Source organism: Muntiacus reevesi, chromosome X (assembly GCF_963930625.1).
Source record: "Muntiacus reevesi chromosome X, mMunRee1.1, whole genome shotgun sequence".
NCBI lineage: Eukaryota > Metazoa > Chordata > Mammalia > Artiodactyla > Cervidae > Muntiacus > Muntiacus reevesi.
This window is the reverse complement of record NC_089271.1, coordinates 125,200,138-125,207,384: the sequence shown is the minus strand read 5'-3', so window position 1 is coordinate 125,207,384 and position 7,247 is coordinate 125,200,138.

Sequence of the window (7,247 nt, the reverse complement as noted above, 5' to 3'; positions counted from 1 at the left end):
CTGTCCATGGGATTTCCCAGGCAAGAATACTGGAGTGGGCTGCTGCTTCCTTCTCCAGTGGGTCTTCCTGACCAAAGGATCAAACCCATGTTTACTGCATTGGCAGGAAGGTTCTTCACCACTGAGCCACCAGGGAAGCTCCTCAACTGTGATAAAAATTGGAAAAGGATTTAAAAGTGGAACCTATAAAAAACAAAATCCAAGGATGACTACAGTGAGAAATATTTGTTTCAAAAACTGTCATATTTTTTAAATAGCTAGAGCTAAATAAATGCATGAGACTTTTAGTAACTTTCACAATGTGTTCAGCATTTATGAGATTTCATATTAGTTCCCATTGTCAAGGACATCAAATTCACACTTTAAGTTACTGCTGATAGCAAAAGGACCAGTATTGGCAGAAACTGTAATGAAGTTTCATTTCAGAAACTGAAATGAAGAGACAGGAGTTAAATTTCAGTCTATGTTTCTCTGAGCTACCTTCCACCAGTATGAGGCACATAAAAACATCTCCTAATAAAGACAAAAATGGTCTTTAATGATTTATTCCCCATAAACCTCTGAAGTGTCACTATGAACCTGATATGATGTATAATCAAGATAAATCACAAGCTCTATACTTTGAATTTCTATAGGTGAGCATCATATATTTAGTCTCCTGATGCAATCTCTTCTATTGAGGAATAAAAATATCTTAAATATGTAATTCTCAAAGTTCCAAATAAAATATATGGATACTTCTACCTCCCAGAAGTGGAGATTACTCCCTTCACCCCTCCTCATATGAAATGGAAATAGTGACTTGTTTCACAGGAATAGAATACAGAAAGTGAGAAATGCTGACATTATAGTAGAACAACCTAGCAAATATTCCCTAAAAAATGATTTGTGTTACTATCACGAATGATATCATTTAGATATCATGCACCACATGTTATGATGGCATGAGAAGAGCACTTTACCTCTGTGGTATCCTACCAAATTCATAATCCCAGTCTAATCTTGAATAAAGAAAACATTTGAAATAACCAAATAGGGATTCATGCTACAAAATGCATCACTAGTTCGCCTCAAAACTGTCAAAGTCATGAAGAACAAGGAAAGAATCTGAGAAACTCTGAAACTATTTAAAATAGTTTGAGAGGATAAGTGTTAATTCTTATCTAAATGTTTGATAGAAATTGCCTGTGAAGCCATCTTGTCCTGGACTTTTGTTAGCTGGAAGTTGTTACATCACAGTTTCAATTTCAGTACTTGTGATTTGTCTGTTCCTATTTTCTTTTTCTTCCTGGTTCAGTCTTGGAAGGTTGTACCTTTTAAAGAATTTATCTCTTCTAGGTTGTCCATTTTACTGGTGTATAAGTGTTTGTAGTAGTCTCTTATGATCTTCTGTATTTCTGTGGTGTCAGTTGCAACTTCTACTTTTTCATTTCTAGTTATATTGATTTGATCATTTATCCTTTTTGTTTTTTTAATGAGTCTGGTTAGAGGTTTATCAATTTTGTTTATCTTTCCAAAGAATCAGATTTCAGATCTGTTCATTTTTGCAAATGTTTACTTTGTCTCTATTTCATTTATTTCTGCTCTGATTTTTATGATTTCTTTCATTCTATTAACATTGGTTTTTGTTTGTTCCTTTTCTAATTGCTTTTGGTATAAGGTTAGGTTGTTTATTTGAGATTTTTCTTGTTTCTTGAGACATGATTGTATTGTTATAAACTTCCCTTTCAGAACTGCTTTTGCTGAGTTCCAAAGGTATTGGATCATCATCCTATTGTTTTCATTTGTCTCTAGGTGTTCTTTGATTTCTTTGGTAATTCATTGGTTGTGTAGTAACATATTGTTTAGCCTCCCACACGCTGGTATTTCTTCAGTTGTTTTTTTTTTTTTTTTATTGTAGTTGACTTTAAATCTTATAGCATTGTGGTTGGAAAATATGCTTGATAATATTTCAATTTTCTTAAATTTACTGAGGTTTGCTTTGTGGCCCAACATGTGATCTATCCTGGAGAATGTTCCATGTGCACTTAGAAAAATGTGTACTCTTCTGCTTTCATATGGAATGTTATATAGGTATCAATTAAGTCCATCTGTTCTAATGTGTCATTTAAGATCTGTGTTTCCTTGTTGATTTTCTGTCTGAGGTGTTAAAGTCCTTCACTATTATTTGTTGCCGCTGATTTCTTCTTTTATGTCTATTAGTATTTGCCTTATATATTGAGGTACTCCTGTGTTGGGTGCATATATAACATTTTATATCTTCTTGGATTGATCCCTTGATTGTTACGTAGTGTCCTTCTTAGTCTCCTGCAGTTTTCTTTATTTTAAAGTCTATTTTGTCTGATATGAGTATTTCTACTCAAGATTTCTTTCAAATTCCATTTGCATGGAATATCCTTTTTCCCTTCACTCACTTTCAATCTGCGTTAATCCCTAGATCTGAAATGGGTCTCTTGTAGATAGCATATACATGGGTCTTGTGTTTGTATTCATTCAGCCAGTCTACGTATTTTGGGTTGATCATTTAATCCACTTGCATTTAAGTTGATTATCCATATGAATTTTCTTATTGTCATTTTATTAACTGTTTAGGATTTGATTTTGTAGGTCTTTTTTCTTCCCTTCCTTATTGCTCTCTTTCATGATTTGATGACTGTCTTTAGTGTTGAATTTGGATTCATTTTTCTTTTTTTGCATGTACGCCCATTGTAGATTTTTGGTTTGATGTTACCATGAGTTTTTCATATAACAGTCTATGTTTATGACACACACACCAGATTATTTTAAATTGCTGGTCTCTTAGTTTCAAATGCATTTCTAACATCCTGTATTTGTACTGTCCTTGTGATTGCTGGTTTTGATATTATATTTATGTGTAGATGATGTCCTACCTTTACTATGTGTTTGCCTTTACTGGTGAGCTTTCCTGTTTGTTATTTCCTTGTTACTAGTCATGCCCTTTTCTTTTCCACCTAGGGAAGTTCCTTTAGAATTTGTTGTAAAGCTGGTTTGGTGGTGCTGAATTCTGTTAATTTTGCTTGCCTTTAAAGCTTTTTATTTCTTCATGGAATATGAATTGGACCCTTGATAGGTAGAGTACTCTTGGTTGTTGTTTTTTCCCTTTCATCACTTTAAATATATCCCTTCTGGTCTGCAGAGTTTCTGCTGAGAATTCAGCTGATAACTGTATGAGAATTCCCTTGAATGTTCTTTGCTGTTTTTCCCTCATTGTTTTTAATATTTTAACTTTGTCTTTAATTTTTCTCAATTTGATTAATAGATGTCTTGGAGTGTTCTTCCTTGAGTTTATCCTATATAGGATTCATTAAGATTAATGGACTTGAGTCAGCATTGCCTTTCCCATGTTAGAGAAGTTTTTAGCTATTATCTCTTCAGATATTTTATCAGACCCTTTCTCTCTCTTATCTCCATTTCACTTAGTTGCTCTTGTGGGGTTTTAAATTGTTCTTTCAGCTGGAACATATTTCTCTGCCATCTTATTTTGTCTAGCTTTCTGTGTTTGTGTTCTTCATTTCTCAGGCTGCAGGGTCATAATTGCTCTTGCTTCTAGTGTCTGCCGTCTGGTAGGTGTGATTGGTCTAGGGGATTGTTCAGTGGGAGGAACTTGTGCCTGTCCAGTGGAGGGTGGAGCTGGGTCTTGTTCCTCTGGTGAGCAGGGCCATGTCAAGGGATATGTGTAGAGGCAGCTATGTGCTCAGAAGGACTTTAGGCAGCTTGTCTCCTAATGTGTGAGTCTGTGTTCTCACACTGTTGGTTGTTTGACCTGAGACATCTCAGCACTGGAATCTGCAGACTGTAGGGTGTGGCCAGATCTAGTTGCCAAAATGAGGGTCCCTGGGAGAGCTTGCACTAATGAGTATTCTCCAGTGGCTCTGCCACCAATGTCCTTACTCCTACAATGAGCCACAGCCGAACCCCATCTCCCCAGGAAACTCCCTAAAACCTGCAATTAGGTCTGGCCTAGACTCCTATGGAGTCACCACTTTTCCCTCAGTCCCAGTGCACATGAACACTTGTGTGAACTCTCCAAAAATGGAGTAGATTTTCCCCCAGTCCTATGCAGCTCTTGCATTCAAGCCCCGCTGGCCTTCAATGCCAAATGCTGTGAGGGCTCCTCCATTTTGTTCTATTTAGGACTTAAAATGATTAGATGGGGCCCACCCACATAATGGAGGGCAATATGGAAAGGCAATATGTTTTATTCAGTATACCAGTTCAGATGTTAATCTCATCCAGAAACACCCTCACAGACACACAATAAATAATGTTTGACTAAATGTCTGGACACCATTACCTAGTCAAGATGGCTTATAAAATATCTTCATATCTCCACACTAACTTTTCAAGTTTCCTATACATCTAAAATTATGACCAAATAAAAATGCATCTAAAAATATCTATCTAGAATGTTTGATGTGTGGTTATTCAGGAACCAAACTGAACAGCAGCTATAAATGCCTTTTTGGTGGGGCTTTGGTACAAATTAGTGATAACTGCACACAAATCACTGTAAGTTCCTCCAGGTGAATACTTGATGGTCTCCTTCTCTGTATCTCTAGCACCTACCACAGTCCTTGGCAAATGTTTTTTGAATGAATAAGCATTGATATGTCATGATAAAATGTTTCAAACTGTATTTTTATGGAAATAGGCCAGGAAACCTCTCCAAGTTTTCTCACAGATTAAAAAAAAATTCTCAGGTGAGGCTCTTAGAAAGGTTAAAAAACATACCCTCTGTATATCAAGTGCAATAATGGAGAAGCAAGTAGCTACAAATCACTTGTGGGGGTCTCCCAACATACAAAACCTATTCAAGCTGTGCTCCCATGTCTTATTATGTAAGCAAGGGCCTTTTCAGTGAATGATTACAACCTTGTATTTATTCACTATCCATTTTTATTTTCTAATGTAATTGCTGTTCCAAGTTGTAAATTTGAACGTTCTTATTTGGATCTTTCAAAGCATACAACCTAGAATCCTGTGGATGTATGATTATCCATGTTACTGCAGGATCTTATCAAAAATATATTCTTTAACATTCTCACATTTGAGTTCATAGGTGTATATGCATGAAGTATGTACATTGAGATTAAAATGTGCAAGAATATTCAGCTTCTCTCTTGCTTTAATCTGAAACCAAAAATAAGCATTAAATGAACATTTATAAGAAATACAGAATGTGTACTCTTAAGCCCAGAGTTTAAGGAATATATAGCATGAATTGTTTCAATGTTTTCCTATGATTTTATCTTAATTTGAAATAGTTTTAAATGTGCAAAATCAACACCTTTAATACAAAGTAATTTTGGGAACCATCTGGTGATGTCCATGTGTAGAGTCATCTCTTGTGTTGTTGGAAGAGGGTGTTTGCTACGACCAGTGTGTTCTCTTGGAAAAATTCTGTTAGCCTTTGCCCTGCTTCATTTTGTATTCCAAGACCAAACTTGCCTGTTATTCCAGGTATCTCTTGACTTCCTACTTTGGCATTCCAGTCCGCAGTGATGAAAAGGACATCTTTTGATGTTAGCTTTAGAAGGTCTTGTAGGTCTTCATAGAAATGTTCAACTTCAGCTTCTTCAGCATTAGTGATTGTGGCACAGACTTGCATTACTGTGATATTGAATGGTTTGCCTTTGAAACGAACAGAGATCATTCTGTCGTTTTTGAGATTGGACCCAAGTACTGCATTTCAGACTCTTTTGTTGACTATGAGAGTGACTCCATTTCTTCTAAGGGATTCTTGTTCACAGAAGTAGATATAATGGTCATCTGAATTAAATTCACCCATTCTAGTCCATTTTAGTTCACTGATTCCTAAAATGTCAATGTTAACTCTTGCCATCTCCTGTTTGACCACTTCCAATTTACCTTGATTCATGGACCTAACATTCTAGGTTCCTATGCAATATTGTTTTTTACAGCATTGGACTTAACTTTCACCACCAAACACACCCACAACTTGGTGTTGTTTCCAGTTTCACTCAGCCTCTTAATTCCTTCTGGAGCTATTTCTTAACTCTTCTCCAGTAGCATATTGGGCACCTACTGACCTGTGGAGAAAGACGGACTTTTTTTCTTTTTCTTTTTTTAGAAAATCTTTTTGCCTTTTCATACTGTTCAAGAGGAGAGTGAAAAAGCTGGCTTAAAGCTCAACATTCAAAAAATGAAGATCATGGCATCTGGTCCCATCACTTTATGGCAAATAGATGGGGAAACAATGGAAACAGTGAAAGACTTTATTTTCTTGGACTCCAAAGTCACTGCAGATGACTGCAGCCATTAAATTAAAAGACACTTGCTCCTTGGAAAAAGCTATGACAAACCTAGACCTCACATTAAAAAGCAGAGGCATTACTTTGCAAACAAATGTTTATATAATTAAAGCTATCGTTTTTCCAATAGCCAGGCATGGATGTGGAAGTTGGACCATAAAGAAGGCTAAACACTGAAGAATTGATGCTTTTGAACTGTGGTGTTGGAGAAGACTCTTGAGAGTCCCTTGGACTGCAAGGAGATCAAACCAGTCAATCCTAAAGGAAACCAATCCTGAATATTCATTGGAAGGACTGATGCTGAAGCTGAAGCTCCAATATTTTGGTCACCTGATGCAAAGAGCTGACTCATTAGAAAAGACCCTGATACTGGTAAAGATTGAAGGCAGGAGGAGAAGGGGACAACAGAGAAAGAGATGATTGGATGACATCACTGACTCGATGGACATGAGTTTGGAGAAGCGTCGGGAGATGGTGAAGGTGAGGGAAACCTGGCGTTCTGCAGTCCATGGGATGGCAAACAGTCAAAGATGACTGAGCAACTGAACAACAACAACAAATTTTTCAGAATACATTGTTTAAAGTTTTTATTTAGGAAGTTGATCTACATTTAAGTTTTTGAAATAAATTGAGGTTGGAGCAATGGAGGAAAAGGAAGGAGGCTGAGAAGAAGCTCAGTAGTTGTAGGAACTATGTATCAAGTTGAGAGGAAAGAGGGCAGGATACAGGTGAGTAGTGTAATATTCACTGAGTTTTAACATAGAAAATAAATAAAAACTCACCCCACCACTCTTTTGGAAATAGTTTTCAAGATAAGGGCAGAAAACTGCAGACAATTCACCAAAGTTGAAAAGAATGGATATCCTTGCAATTTACCCATTTAATTACACTGATGAAGAATCTCTTATGGTCATCATCATAACAAGGGCTGCTTAGTCTTTCACCCATATGTGA